Here is a 16659-nt window from a genome sequence, read left to right as displayed (position 1 = left end):
GCTCCTGAACTTCTCCCCCACCCCCTTCCCTAGCTCCTGACCTTCTCCCTACCCCCTCCTCCCCAAGCTCCTGAGCTTCTCCCCCACCCACTCCCCTAGCTCCTAACCTTCTCCCTACCCCCTCCTCCCCCAGCTCCTGACCTTCTCCCCCCCCGAGCTCCTGACCTTCTCCCCACCGAGCTCCTGACCTTCTCCCTGTGATGAAATAACTGTGTTCTGATATTTGTACTTGTACTTGTAATGTCTGGAATGTTCCACCGGGGTGGAACCACTAATGCTCCTCCCTGGCCCCGCCCTTCTTCTGGTATGTTCTACCAAGGGCTCGGTCGATGATGAACTCTGTTAACTCTGCCATGATTCTTACTTAATAAAAGGCTTCAGTCTTAAGCTTTAACTTCACGGATTCGAGCAGTTATTTGGCACATCAATTTTATTAAGTAACAACTTTTGGAAGATGGATCAATTTTTGAAACCAGAGCGTCTGGATATCGATCCCCATTCGGCAGATGCGTCGAAGAAATTTACGCATTGGCTCCGATGTTTTGAACACTTCATCGCATCATCGACCGATCCGACGGTTAACAAGTTGGGTCTTCTAACCAACTTGGTAAGTCATCAAACTTACTCTATAATTGAAGATATTACTACATATGAAGAGGCCCTCGCAGCTCTTAAAGCCCAGTACCTTAAGTCGGTTAACGAAGTATATGCCAGGTATCTCCTGTCTACTCGCAGGCAATTACCCGAGGAATCTCTGGACGATTTCCTGCAGGACCTTAAGGCTTTGGCTAAGGGTTGCAACTACAAGGCTGTCTCTGCCATAGTGTATCAGGAAGAAGCCATCCGCGATTCTTTCATATCTGGCCTCTGATCTAATTATATTAGACAGAGACTCCTCGAGAACGACTCGTTAGTTTTAAAAACGGTCGTTGCTGCTGCTCGATCGTTAGATGTAGCCCAGAAGAATTCAGAAGTGTACGCATCAGCCCATGCATCTCTCTCAGCCTCGTGTGTTCCGAGTATGGAGGCATCCATAACACCAATGGAGCCCCCACTTAATCCTATTGTTACGGCTGTGCCCCATGGGTCTAAGTGTTATTTTTGTGGCCAATCTAAACACCCCAGGCAAAGTTGCCCAGCCAGAGAGGCTATCTGTTTTAAATGTAAGAAACGGGGACATTTTAGTAAAGTGTGTAAGGGTAATCCTGTACCCGATGTCTTCTCTGCTGCCGCCTATCGTTTTACTCTAGCCTCGGCTACGGTTGACCAGACCATACCGTGTTCCTTGTCAAAATCTATGATGGACATTAAGATTAATGGTCTCCCTACTGGGTGTTTGATAGACTGTGGCAGTACTGAAAGTTTTATACACCCCAACGTTGTTAACTCCTGTTCATTGAAGGTGTATCCTACTCGAAGTGAAATTGTGATGGCGTCCAAATCCCTTACTTTGGAGGTAACTGGATATTGTAAAGTCACATTAACCATTAAGGATACGGAGTATAAGGACTTTAAACTCCTCATATTACCTCAGTTGTGTGTGAACTTAATATTAGGCTTGGACTTCCAGTGTCAGCATGAGAGCGTTACCATTAAGTATGGTGGATCTCAGCCTCCGCTCACAGTCTGCGGCCTTTCTACTTTAAACGTAAGTCCGCCTTCATTGTTTGCGAACCTTGCTCCTAATTGTAGACCTATAGCGACTAAGAGTCGACGGTATAGTTCAGAAGATAAAACATTTATAAAAGAGGAAGTGGAAAGGCTTCAACGGGAGGGAATCATCGAACACAGTGGTAGCCCGTGGCGTGCCCAGGTGGTGGTGGTTAAAACTAATGAGAAGAAAAGACTTGTGGTCGATTATAGCCAGACTATAAACTTGTATACCCAATTAGACGCCTATCCTTTGCCTCATATTTCTGAGATGGTGAACCAGATAGCTCAGTACCGCGTGTTCTCCACCATTGATTTAAAGTCTGCCTACCATCAACTCCCCATCAAAATAGAAGACCGACCTTATACGGCCTTCGAAGCTAATGGGCGCCTGTACCAATTCCTTCGGGTGCCCTTTGGAGTGACGAATGGGGTATCCGTCTTCCAACGGGAGATGGATCGTATGGTGGATGAATACGCGTTGGAAGCAACATTCCCGTACCTGGACAATGTTACTGTAAAGTCTGTGGTTTGTGCAGTTAATAACGACACAGACTTCAGGAGTAACAAACAAACAGGACTTTACTATTCGAAGGTCAGGGCGAATCTGCCCTATAAATCATGCCACAGCACTTATATACCGGTGTGGTCACCGTCGGTATTACCGTATACAGAAGCCAAACAAGTAGTGCCACACCTAAAATAGTTCTCTTAAAGGTGAACGGTTACATACAATAGTCTCTTAAAGGTAGACGGTTACATACACTACAATCCTCCCTTTTTAGCTTACAACATACGTATTCCCCATGAAACATAACATATATTCAACTTCATGTAAAACAATTTACAGATATAGTCTCTGCGGAAAACAGTTCACAGGTTCAGTCTCTGGTCTTGACTCAGTCCGAACAACATCTCTGTGGTGTAGCCGGTTCACATTGTTAGCGTGACTCATCCAATAGTCTTTCCCTTGACGTAACGGCTTGAACTTCCGTCCTGCTGAACCAGCAGTGCTGACTTTTACAAACAGCTGGACTACCTTCGTAATTTTTCCCTACTTTCCCATTAGAAGTAATAATGATTTAGATGTTTATCATCTTCGGCTTCGTCTTTTCCTTTTTTGCTTCTTGGAGACTCTCGGGGCTCCCTTATCAGATGCCAGCTGTAGCGCCACCATCTCCCTATGTTCTTTAGACTTTAAGTGCTTCATCCTGATTTCTGCACTTTGGGAGTTTTCATCACAAGCTGGGCAGACCAAGTCCTCGTAAGATTCCGTGTCACTCAACAGGTCATGGTAATATTCGGTGTCATCCTGAGCTAGTCTAGCGAGAGGGCCTGCTACTTCTTCCTTACCCAACTGGACGTTAGCCGACTGTTGTTCCCTCCCTAGACATCTTTCCTGAAGAGACTTCTTTATGCGTTCATATTCATCCCACTCTTCCTGGGTTTCCTGCAAATCCTTCACTAATGACTTCAATACTTCCCCTTCCATCGGAGATTGATTGATCGGGCTATTCAATCCTTCTACTGGAGCATCAGTTTCAACAGTCTGTTGTTCCCATTGACGTGATTCAGCGTACTTTTGGCATCCCAGTAAAATCCGTGTTGCACCCTCAGCTATATCCGTAACTTTTGAGAGCTCCGAACTCCTTCCCTCTGAAGATTGAAGCTCGTGTTCAGATTGTTCCCATTGCAGAGTCTTGTCCCTCAACATATGAAGGAGTTGGCTGACCGTTAACTCTTCCACGGGAACACTGTGAATCAGAGTCTTCTCCATTTCATCCACCTTTTCCTCCAATGCTTTCACCTTCTTTTCCTCTTGGACTTTGGCTTTCAGCGCTCGGAGAAGTTGTGCCATGATGCTATCTAGCTCTTGTGCCATGATGCTCTCTAGCTCATGTCTTACAGTCTCTGTGTTTCTTACAGTTTCCTTTTCTTCCGCTGAAAGGATTCCCAGTTGAATCTGTTCTTCAAGTTGTTGAACCTCGGTCATTGCCGCCTCATATTTGTCTTGGGTTTCCTTCAATAATTTTCTGAGTTCTTGGACATCTTGCCCTTCATGTTCTGCCATGTCTTTCACCTCTAATTTCTCCTCTATGGATGGAACTTCTACCGATGAGTCTGTCTTGGCCTTGAGCACATCAAGAATTTCCTGCAGCCTTTGGACTTCTTGCTTATGTTCAACCTTTAGTTGCTCATATGCTTCTACTGAAACTAGCTTTTCGGAGGTTGCCGAGTTAACCCCCTCCAGAATTGTAGCCTGGGCCTGTTCATACTGTTCTTTCAACTTCTCACACTCTGCTTGTAAGGAGTCGTAGAGAAGAACTGGAATAAAATCCTGGCTTCCTGAAGACTCCTCTTCATTTGCTTCTTTCGCAATTTTCTGTTGGAGTTCAGCCAAGGCTGCTATGCTATCTGCCTCTCGAAGTCTCACGGCCATCAAATCTTCTTTATTCTTGCAGTCTATCTCAGCCATTTTCCCTTTACTTTCATTTAACTGAGTGAGTAGTCCTTTATTCTGGGCTGAGAGATATTGCACCTTCTCCTGTAGACCATTGCACTCCTTCTCTGCTCGACATAGCTGGTTACTGCTGATTTGGTTCTGTGTTTCAAGTTCCAACATCCTTTGCTTAGCTTCTTTCAGTTTCGCCCCGAAAAGCTCCTCTTGCAACATGGCCACATTATTCTCATCAGGTAAAGATGTGTTTCTCTTTTCTATGTCCAAGATTTTTTTCTGCATCTCTTTAAGTGCACACTGCGATTCAGCTTCTCTTAACCTTGCCTGCACTAGCTCCATCTCCAATTGCAGAACAAAATCCTCAGTGTAGCGTGGTTTGCCTTTATGCTGTATCTCTAGATCATGCAAATATTCTAACTCCTGAACATCATAAGGGAGATGTGATCGGTAATTGGTCACGATGGCTCTATGGTCGCTCTCTGCTTGAGCTAGCTGCTTCTGTTGTCTTTCCAGATTCTCCCATTCGGTGTCATAGAACTTTTTCATTGTTTTCATCTCTTGTACGAGACGGTAACTCAATTGTTCTAATTGTTGTCGTTGTTCGGTGGAGTTCTGTTCTGAAACTTTGTTCTTCTCTGGAGCATAAGCCTTTATGCATGCCTTCGTTTTGCCAACCTTCGTCGGCAAGTCCATTTCAGCCTTGTCTTTCATATTTGGGTTGGTCTTATCGTCATCCGTTTCAGAATCTGAGCTGCTTGTCTGCACCGAGTCCTCACTCGTTATGGCTTTTAGATAGTGCCATTCCATGTCTATTTTCTTGATCCACTCCCGTCCTAGAAGTGGTGGTCCTCCCTCATGTAGTACGTATAAGTTCATTCTTGGGTGTTCTTTACCCCTATCTCTCACTTTGACTCTTATCTTTCCCATGGGGTATACTTTATGCCCCGTGTATGTCTGCAATACGAACTTGGTATCTCTTAAGGGTATATGTGAGAATAGCCGGTGGTAATCCCTTCGATTTATGACTGATAGAGCTGATCCAGTGTCCAACTCTATTTTCACTTGGATTCCAGCTATTTTCAGCATGACCCAGATAGTTTGTAGGTCAGCTTCCTTACTCACATTGTGAATTCTCAGACTACCCAGCTCCTGGCCATTTGGGTCTGAGTCTGAATTCTGTTCATCTGAACTCTTCTCAGCCACCTTGTGTACCTTGTTGTACCTTTCCTGTGATGGCTTCCTTTGGTTGTTGGTCCTTTGGTTGTTGGTCTTCTTCCCTGACCGGCATACCTTAGCTATGTGACCCAGTTTGCCACATTTCCTACATTCCTGGTTCTTAAACCAGCATTGGTTCTGGTCGTGTGTTGTCTTCCCACAACGATAGCATTTTGTTGTTGTCGAGGTAATTTGATCCACACTTAGTGCTGCTGTCTTTAGCTGCATTTCCGCAGTTCCCTTCGCTGCGGCTTCATGCGGTGCTGCAATAAGGACAGCCCTGTCAAGTGTAAGGTCGTTCTCTTCGAGTAGTCGCTTTTGCGTTCCTTCCTTTGCCAACCCGCACACGAACTTGTCTCGCAATGCCTCTGTCAGATTCCCTCCAAACTGGCAGTATTTCGCTAGTCTACGCAGTTCGACCAAGTATTCTGCGTTGCTTTCGTCTTTCCGTTGCGTTCTCGCATAGAATTTGAATCGTTCAGCCAACATCAACGGTGTAGGGTTCAAGTGGTCCTTCAGGACAGCCACAATATCATCGAAAGTCTGATCCGCCGGTTTAGCTGGTGCTAGTAGATGCTTCAAGAGCCCGTATGTCTTTGCGCCCATCGAGTTCCGCAAGGTTATAGCTTTGTCATCTTCTTCTATTTTATTGGCCTCACAATAGATCTCAATGCGTTCCACGTACGTGGCCCAGTCTTCTACCTCGGAATTAAAATCGTTGATGTTACCACGCTTAGGCATCTTCCTCTCTTTGGGAACAACACAAGTATTTCTTTAAATTATTATTTCTTTTTTTTTCTCTAAGATGGCGGCTTTTCCCGCGAAAATGGCGGTTTCCCGCTCTTTCCTTCTCTCCCCGCCCCTTCAATGGCGGTTTCCCGCATCTGTCGTCTTCTCCGCCTAATGGCGGCTTCCCGCGTTTCTTCCCTGGTGGGAGGGGTACGCTTTCCCCACAGCGGACAGGTTCAGCCGCTGGGCTGGCTCTCGCACAGTTCCCCTTACTCGGCTTTGTCTCTCTCTCCCGCTCGCACGGCTCTACCAGCTCTGGGTACACCCCGTTGACGGAGAACAGTTCAGCCGCTGGACTGGCTCTCGCGCAGTCTCTCTCCCCTTGCTCGGCTCTGTCTCTCTCTCTCCCGCCCGCTCGGCTCTACCGGCGCTGGGTACTCCCGTTGGCGGAGAACAGTTCAGCCGATGGACTGGCTCTCGTGCAGTCTCCCTTGGTCGGCTCTGTTTCTCCCGCACGCTCGGTTCCCATTCGCCTCCCAGCCCTCTCGCAGTCCGATGCTTCCCTCCCCGGCTGCGGCTGAGTTTCTCTCTTCCCGCGCCTACGCTCCTGGTCTCAGCGCTTCGTGGCTTCGGTCGCTGCCCGGCTTTCCCGCCGATCGCGGTCTGGCTGTCTCACGACGCCGTTGGACCCGACTTTCCGTCCGGCTCCTTTCCCCCTCGACCGTGGTCGAGTGCACAGCCCTTATCCTCCGGACATTCTTTACACTTTCCCTTACTCACAGTCTCCGTGGCCGCCTTGCTTCCTGCTGATCGGCTCACTCCGCACTGTGGCAGAAGGGACAGTCAGTGCCTGTTGCTGATGGAAGCTTTTGTTGCTAAAGTCTTCCTCCTTTCTATTGCTGCAGCCTCGTGTTTTCTCCCAGCAGAACGACGAGGGCGGTTGCCTCTCTTCGACGCTCTTTAGTTGCTTTGGTAGTCTTGCCACAGGGTACGATCGGACTCGTCGCCACTGTAAAGTCTGTGGTTTGTGCAGTTAATAACGACACAGACTTCAGGAATAACAAACAAACAGGTCTTTACTATTCGAAGGTCAGGGCGAATCTGCCCTATAAATCATGCCACAGCACTTATATACCGGTGTGGTCACCGTCGGTATTACCGTATACAGAAGCCAAACAAGTAGTGCCACACCTAAAATAGTTCTCTTAAAGGTGAACGGTTACATACAATAGTCTCTTAAAGGTAGACGGTTACATACACTACAGTTACCATCTGTGGGCGTGACCAACGGGAGCATGATCAAAATCTTGCGAAGTTCCTAGAGACTGCAAAGAGGTTAAACCTGACCTACAACGAAAACAAGTGTACCTTCAATACTACACGTTTGTGTATTCTTGGTTGTGTTGTGGAGAATGGGGTAATCGGGCCAGACCCTGAAAGATTACGCCCACTTAAGGAATTACCTTTACCTCACACTGTAAAAGCTTTACGAAGGTGTCTGGGATTCTTCTCGTACTATGCCCAGTGGGTGGCTAACTACTCAGATAAAGTCTGACCTCTTATTAAGTCGACGTCTTTTCCGCTATCGGCGGAAGCTCAGGAGGCTTTCCTTAATATCAAACAGGGCATTGAGAAGGCAGTGGTATGTGCCGTGGATGAGAAGATCCCATTTCAAGTGGAAAGTGATGCATCTGATTTTGCGTTGGCAGCAACTCTTAACCAAGCTGGTAGACCAGTAGCTTTCTTCTCTCGTACATTGCAAGGACCAGAAGTTCGACATTCTTCAGTGGAAAAGGAGGCACAGGCAATTATTGAAGCAGTCAGGTATTGGAGACCTTATCTCGCTGGCCAACGTTTTACACTCATTACTGACCAGCGATCTGTGGCCTTTATGTTCAACAGTAAGCAGAGAGGCTAGATCAAAAATGATAAGATTTTAAGATGGCGAATAGAACTGTCAACATATGACTATGATATTCAGTACAGGCCTGGAGTATTTAATGAGCCATCGGATGCTTTGTCACGAGGAGTATGTGCTAGTCTAGGTACAGATAAGCTTCAAAGTCTCCACGACGCACTCTGCCACCCTGGGGTTACCAGAATGAACTACTTCATTAAGTCCCACAATCTACCCTACTCTATTGAGGAGGTCCGGACAATGACCAGAACCTGTCATGTTTGTGCTGAATGCAAACCCCGCTTCTATAAGCCGTCCGAGCCAGCTCATCTTATTAAAGCAACTCGACCATTTGAGCGTTTGAGTCTCGATTTTAAAGGTCCCCTTCCATTGAGCGACCGTAATGTCTATTTTCTTAATATTATAGACGAGTACTCTCGGCTCCCTTTTGTTATCCCCTGTTCGGATGTCACTAGTGCTGTTGTAATTAAATGCCTCTGCCAACTGTTTTCCTTGTTCGGCATGCCTAACTATATACATAGTGATAGGGGTTCTTCCTTTATGAGCGAAGAATTACGACAGTTTTTGCTATCGAAGGAGATTGCAACGAGTAGAACTACCAGCTATAACCCTCATGGTAATGGGCAGGTCGAGAAAGAAAATGCGACAGTGTGGAAGGCTATCGTACTGTCTCTGAAGTCACGAGGCCTGCCGACCTCTCGCTGGCAGGATGTCCTGCCAGACATGCTGCATTCCATAAGGTCTCTTTTGTGTACAGCGACGAATGCCACCCCTCATGAAAGGATGTTTAGTTTTCCAAGAAAAGCTACTAATGGAGTATCGTTACCCACATGGTTGACGACCACGGGCCCTGTGTTGTTGCGCAGACATGTGAGAGGCCACAAGACTGATCCACTGGTGGAGGAAGTACAACTCCTCCATGCTAATCCCCAGTATGCGTATATTCAATATTCGGATGGGCGAGAGGATACGGTCTCTATTAAAGATCTTGCACCTGCTGGAGCTCGAAAAGAGTTCGACTCTGAGGGTAGAGTTTTCAATCATGGTATTGGACCTTCAGAGACACAAACCCTCAGTGTGGAAAATACTGATGATTCTGGGAATTCGAATGAACCGGAGTTAGTACTCTGGGAGGAGCCTCAGCAAGAGTTACGTCGTTCCCAGAGGATTATCAGACCTCCTGACAGACTGAATCTATAGCAGGGGGTGAATGTGATGAAATAACTGTGTTCTGATATTTGTACTTGTACTTGTAATGTCTGGAATGTTCCACCAGGGGGAACCACCAATGCTCCTCCCTGGCCCCGCCCCTCTTCTGGTATGTTCTACCAAGGGCTCAGTCGATGATGAACTCTGTTAACTCTGCCATGATTCTTACTTAATAAAAGGCTTCAGTCTTAAGCTTTAACTTCACGGATTCGAGCAGTTATTTGGCACATCACTCCCTACCCCCTCCTCCCCGAGCTCCTAAGCTTCTCCCCCACCCCCCTCCCCTAGCTCCTGACCTTCTCCCTCCCACCTCCTCCCCGAGCTCCTGATCTTCTCCCCCACCCCGCTTCCCTAGCTCCTGACCTTCTCCCTACCCCCTCCTCCCGAGCTCCTGACCTTCTCCCCCACCCCCCTCCCCTGAGCTCCTGACCTTCTCCCTCCCCCTCCTCCCCTAGCTCCTGACCTTCTCCCCCCCTGAGTTCCTGAACTTCACCCCCCTCTCCGAGCTCCTCTCTGTCTGAGCTACTCTCTCTTTCCCTCGATTCCCTCTCCCCCTCCAATCCCATCTCTCCCCCTTCGATCCTCTCTCTCCCCCCGTTCGATCCTCTCTCTCCCCCACCCCCCCACCCCTCAACCTTCTCTGCACAGAACAGAGGGAAGCGTGGCAGTGCAGGCTGCAGCCGCCGCACCATTTGGTACTGCGCCTGCACAACCGGATCAAGTATGCATGTGCAGTATGAAACAGGCGAGCTTGCACAGAGAGAGTCAAAAATGTGTTGCAAACAATCACTCCGTTAATAAATACTGTGAATAGTTGAGGCCCCAACACAGATCCCTGCGGGACACCACTAGTCACGTCCAGCCAATTAGAGTACCTACCTATTAACCCTACTCTCTGTCTCCTGCCGCTCAGCCAATTTCCTAACCAGGTCAATAATTTGCTCTCAATTCCATGGGCTTCAACCTTAGTTAACAGTCTCTTATGAGAGACTTTATCACATGCCTTTAAGTGCCATATAAATAACATCCATGGGCTGCTGATATCGTTTGTTTTACACTATCACCAAAAGTTAAAATTACCCCCACATATGATGGTGTTTAGTTCCAAATTCACTTTTTTCATAGTCAACAATAGGTTCAACTGTTGAGGGCATTTGAAACCTCATGTCTCAATGATTTTTTAGGAAAAAGCCCTTTTCCATCAGTTATCATTCAAAAAAAGGAAAGAATTATCTCACAGCCCATGCAAAAATGCATAATGCCTTTTCTGATCAGTTTTGACGGACTCTTCTATTCTATAGTGCATAATTTGAACATGGCAGCTGTGCCATCAAGGTAATTTCTGTAACCCCATGGGACAATGCAGAAATGATATACTTTTATGAGGAAAAAAACTGGAAATAAAAGTGACCATGGAGCTGTCGGATTGTCGTTAAAAACCCAACTGGCTCACTACTGTCCTTTAGGGAAGGAAACCTACAATTCTTAACCCGGTCTCGTCTTTATGTGACTCTAGTCTCACATCATAGTTAACTCTTAACTGCCTTCTGAAGTGGCCAGCAAGCCATTCAGTTGCATTACCACCTTCTCAGGTCAGCTCTTCCTACAATACAACAATGACAGTAGTGAGCCAGTTGGGTTTTTACGACACTTCAAAAAACAATGGGGGAAAAATTCAATTGGTTTGCGCCTCCCGTTAGCGCCTTAAGAGGGCGCTAATGGGGCACAAAGCAACTAGCGCCCGGGCGCGGTGATGTCTGTGCCGCTCGCGAAATTGACCAGACATTTTGCGGCGGCGCTAAACAATACCACCACGATCTCATGCGTACGCAGATCTTGACGTCATTCGAGCGTGCAACGCGATTGGGGTGCCCCGGACCGCATATTGAGTGGCGCCCCTCTCCTTTCCACCTGGCGCAAGCAACAACAGGTAGACTGGAACGTTTCCCAGTCGGTGTGGGGCTGGGGAGGCGCTATTTAAAGGCAGCCACTTCCTGGTTTTTTCTGTGGTAGACATTTTTGCACCGGAAATAAGGGTTCTAAATTGGGGGAAGGCCGATTTTAATATGATAAGGCAGGATCTGGCCAAAGTGGACTGGGAGCAGCTGCTTATAGGAAAATCCACATCAAAACAGTGGGAGACTTTCAGAAGGGAAATAGAGAGAGTACAACGCCAACATGTTCCTGTAAAGGTCAAGGGTGGGACCAACAAGCAAAGGGAACCTTGGATGACAAGGGATATACAAAAATGCATTAGAAATAAGAGGGGGGCTTTTGGCAGTTACAAAAGACTAAAGACAGAAGAAGCCCTAGAGGAGTATAAAAAGTGCAGGGGCATACTTAAAAAAGAAATTAGGAGGGCGAGGAGGGGCCATGAAATAACACTGGCGAGCAAAATAAAGGAAAATCCTAAGATGTTTTATAAGTATATTAAGGGCAAGAGGATAACCAGGGAAAGGGTAGGGCCCATTAGGGACCAAAGTGGCAATCTGTGTGTAGAGCCAGAGGATGTAGGCGGGGTTTTAAATGAATTTTTTGCATCTGTGTTCACTATGGAGAAAGACGATGCAGACATAGAAATCGGGCAAGGGGACTGTGACATACTTGAACATATTAGCATCGAGAGGGAGGAGGTGCTAGCGGTTTTAGCGGGCCAAAAAGTGGATAAATCCCCAGGCCCGGACGAGATGTATCCCAGGCTGCTGTGGGAGGCAAGGGAGGAGATTGCAGGGGCTCTGACACTAATTTTCAGAACCTCTCTGGCCACAGGGGATGTACCAGAGGACTGGAGAACAGCTAACGTAGTACCATTATTCAAGAAGGGTAGCAGGGATAAACCAGGGAATTACAGGCCAGTGAGTCTAACATCTGTGGTGGGGAAATTATTGGAAAAAATTCTGAGGGACAAAATTAATCTCCACTTGGAGAGGCAAGGATTAATCGGGGATAGTCAGCATGGCTTTGTCAAGGGTAAATCATGTCTAACAAATCTGATCGAATTTTTCGAGGGGGTGACTAGTGGGGTGGATGAGGGAAATGCTGTGGATGTGGTGTACATGGACTTCAGTAAAGCTTTTGACAAAGTCCCGCATAGGAGACTGGTCAAGAAGGTAAGAGCCCATGGGATCCAGGGTGCCTTGGCGCGTTGGATCCTAAACTGGCTGAGTGGCAGGAGGCAGAGGGTGATGGTCGAAGGTTGCTTTTGTGACTGGAAGCCTGTGTCCAGTGGGGTACCTCAGGGATCGGTGCTGGGTCCCTTATTGTTTGTGATCTACATAAATGATTTGGATGAAAATGTAAAAGGTATGATCAGTAAGTTCGCAGATGACACGAAAATTGGTGGGGTGGTAAATTGCGAGGAGGAAAGCCTCCGGCTACAGGACGATATAAACGGGTTGGTCAGATGGGCGGAAAAGTGGCAAATGGAATTTAACCCTGAAAAGTGCGAGGTGATGCATTTTGGACGGACAAATAAGGCAAGGGAATACACAATGAGTGGTAGGACCCTAGGAAGTACAGAGGGTCAGAGGGACCTTGGTGTACATGTACATAGATCCCTGAAGGCAGCGGAGCAGGTAGATAAGGTGGTTAAAAAGGCATATGGGATACTTGCCTTCATTAGCCGAGGCATAGAATATAAGAGCAGGGAGGTTATGATGGAGCTGTACAAAACGCTGGTGAGGCCACAGCTGGAGTACTGTGTGCAGTTCTGGTCGCCTCACTATAGGAAGGATGTGATTGCTTTGGAGAGGGTGCAGAGAAGATTCACCAGGATGTTACCTGGGATGGAGCGCCTCAGCTATGAAGAGAGGCTGGACAGGCTGGAGTTGTTTTCCTTGGAGCAGAGAAGGCTGAGGGGGGACCTGATTGAGGTGTACAAAATAATGAGGGGCATAGATAGGGTAGATAAAGAGGAACTTTTCCCCTTAGTGAGGGGGTCAATAACAAGGGGGCATAGATTCAGGGTAAGGGGCAGGAGATTTAGAGGGGATTTGAGGAGGAACTTTTTCACCCAGAGGGTGGTTGGAATGTGGAACTCACTGCCTGAAAGGGTGGTGGAGGCAGGAACCCTCACAACATTCAAGAAGCATTTGGATGAGCACTTGAAATGCCATTGCATACAAGGCTATGGACCAAATGCTGGAAAATGGGATTAGACTGGACAGGGATGGATGGGCGGCGCAGACACGATGGGCCGAAGGGCCTCTTTCTGCGCTGTAAAACTCTATGACTCTATGACTCTATGACCACTCGTTCTGACAGAGAGTGAGATTCTGAGAGAGAGAAGGAGAGACTTCTGCATAGAGTCAACGCTGTGTGAAGTAGTTTTGGCTACTGAGCATCGCTTTGCAGGTACTTTTGTTTTTGACCGTCATTACTTTGATTGCCAAGAGACTTTGGGGGCTGCACTGATTCTGGGCGTCGCCCTGTGCCTGCAGATTTGGAGGCCACAGAGATGCAGAGAGAGAGTGGCAATCATGGCCAGACGGAGGAGGGCCAACAGGCCTCTGTACAGGAGACCTTACCCTCCCAGGGTATTTCGCCAACAATTCTCCTACTTTAATTTGTCTGAGGAGCAGTGTTTGCGCAGGCTGCGCTTCAGCAAGAAGGTGGTCACTGAGCTCTGCCACCTGCTGCAACCAGATCTGCAGCCTCTACTGAGGAGCAGGACGTCTCTGTCGGTGGCAGTGAAGATCACAGTGGCTCTCAACTTTTATGCCATCGGCTCCTTTCAAGCAGCTACTGGGGACATCGCCAATATCTCCTAGTTCACGGTCCATTGCTGCATCCATCAGGTCACAAATGCCCTCTGTAAAAGGAGATGCCAGGACATCTCTTTCCCGATGACCCGGGCAAAACAGCATGAACGCGCATTGGGCTTTGCGAGGATAGCAGGCTTCCCCATGGTGCAGGGTGCCATTGACTGCACGCATGTGGCATTGCGTGCACCGCATGAGAATGCAGAGGATTTCCACAACCACAAGGGATTCCACTCCTTAAATGTCCAGTTGGTCTGTGACCACAGACAGCTGATACTCGCTGTCAATGCCCGCTATCCTGGCAGTAGCCACGATGCATTCATCCTGCACCAGACTGCTGTGGCAGAACTTTTCCAGGCACCGCATCAGCCAAGTGGTTGGCTCCTCAGGGACAAGGGATATCCACTGTGCACCTAGCTGATGACACCGCTCCATAACCACAACACCCCTGCTGAGCTGCGGTACAACGAGAGCCATCTCGCCACCAGGAACATCATTGAGCAGACGATCGGCGTGCTCAAGCAACGGTTCTGCTGTCTGGACCACTCAGGAGGAGCCCTGCAGTACTCGCCTGAGCGAGTCTCCCTCTTCATAGTTGTGTGCTGCATGCTGCATAACCTGGCAATACTCAGGACCCAGCCAATGCCACCAGGCCTTGGAGCACCACCGGAGGAAGAGGAGGAAGAGGAGGAGGAAAAGGAGGAGGATGATCATCAGCAGCACCAAGGCGGGAGGGAGGCCCACTGATGTGCCTCAATAATCCCGAGACTCGATGTTAGCGAAACAAAACAAGGCTTTTATTAACTTAGAAGATAACACGCAGTGGAGAGAGGTATCTTCCCTGGAGGTCTGCAGTACTGGCTGTGAGGCCAGACTGAGCTGGCTTACATAGAGGCCAGGTATGGGCGGAGCCCTACACACAACACATTCCATACATTCCAATACACAATACAATGGTGAGGAGAAACCTGAAACCAACCACAGTCACAGGCAATACAATGGTAAGGGGGAACCTGAAACCAACCACAGTCACAGGCAGTGATGAATGGAATATTTCATCACACCCACAATGTTGAAACTGCAAGGGCCGTCCGTCAACGGCTGATAGCAAGCCGCTTCCAGGCCCCTGCTGAGGAAATCGCTCCTGCCATTGAGAACATGAATGAAACCAACCCGCAACCCCTAAGCTGGCCAAGACAGCAATGATTCTAAAGATGAAACATGTACATTTTGAAACTAAAACTTATTTATTTTACAAACTCTGTGTGTATCATTTCTTCATGACAAACTAATAGAAAGAAACACAAAAAAACAGTCATTAACATAACTGGTTCTCACAACCTGGAGATAATGTCCAAAACACTAAACAAAAGTTTGAACACGAACCTCGGCCTTTAACAAAAAAGTGACCAACATTTTGTCACACCTCCTACTTTTTGCCCTTCAAGGGTGATCTCCTTCCCTTGCGCACTTTCCCCCTTACTGCTCCTCCGTAATGGGACCCCAGTGGCTGCAGCAAGGCTGCTGGAAGGCTGCTGATTGTCAGAACCTGAGACTGCAGATGCCCTTGAAGGACGGCCTCAACCAGCTCTGGGCCTGGAGGGCCCGGCTGCAGACTGCACCAACTCTGCATGGGCGGCAGCAGTCTGGGCTACAGGCGGTGGCAAGTGCAATGGGGAAGTGACAGTGGTGGCAGCAGGAATGCTGTCATCTTGAGAGAGGACAGCACTTCCCTGCTCGACCGACACACAGGCACTACCACGGAGCAGCACATCAGCATCCGGAGCAATCTGCTGGAGCACAGATTGCTGGCCTGCTGCAGCGCGGTGAGAGCCCTGGGGAAATGTGTCCAAACCAGCGACAATGGCAGCAGTCAGTGATTGCGTGGCCTCAATCTAAGTCTGCATGAGAGCAGTCTGAGATGGGGTCATGGCAGCCAGTGACTGAATTGCAGCACTAAGCTTTAGCGTGGCATCTGCCTGTGCTACAGCAAAGTGCTCCACACTCCTTGCCAGTGATTCAATGCATTTGGGCACCCGTCCCACTGCACCCATGAGCTCAGTGTCCATGTCTACCGTCTGGGTGTTTATTTCAGCGTTGAGCTGCTCCTCCTCTGCGTCCAGTGCAGCAGGACTCACTGGCCTACTCTCCCTCTGGGGAGAAGGCCCCCGAGCCTCCCTACCCCCATTGCGTTGCTGCAGTCCACTGGGTCCTGGAGCTTCACCCTCATCAGACCCTTTCCCCCTGCTCCCCTCCAGGGAAGGCGTGTTCCCAGTGTGGGCATGGGCTGCCTTTGGAGAGGGTGGCGCTGATGCTCCGGCTTCCTCTTCCTCCTCGCCTGCAGCTTCACTCCCACTGGCAGCTTGAGGGCCTGTCTCCTCAGCTGGTGAATCACCATCTGAAAGCAGGGAGGTACAACAGTGGTTTTAGCGTGAGGACAGGGTGGCAGTAAGGGAGGAATGAGTGCAGCGATTTAGTGATTTGGATTGAAAGTGTCAAAGGCTGGTGTTGTGAGGGACAAGTGGAATGAGAGAGGACAAAAAGGTGATGACCTTACCATTGCTGTCAGGGTTGGCCTCTCCAGGGGCGACGGGACCGATCACCTGGCTTGCCTCAATCCTGGGGACATGCGCCTCAAGATCGCTGAGGGGTTGCAGCTGAGGCCGCCCTCCACCTGTCCGTTGCTGCTGTCTCCTATTATGAGATAGCTTGGCCTGCAA

This window comes from Somniosus microcephalus, chromosome 1, assembly GCF_052327205.1.
Source record: "Somniosus microcephalus isolate GS21.2 chromosome 1, FLI_Smic_1.0, whole genome shotgun sequence".
NCBI lineage: Eukaryota > Metazoa > Chordata > Chondrichthyes > Squaliformes > Somniosidae > Somniosus > Somniosus microcephalus.
Note: the sequence above shows the minus strand (reverse complement) of the source record.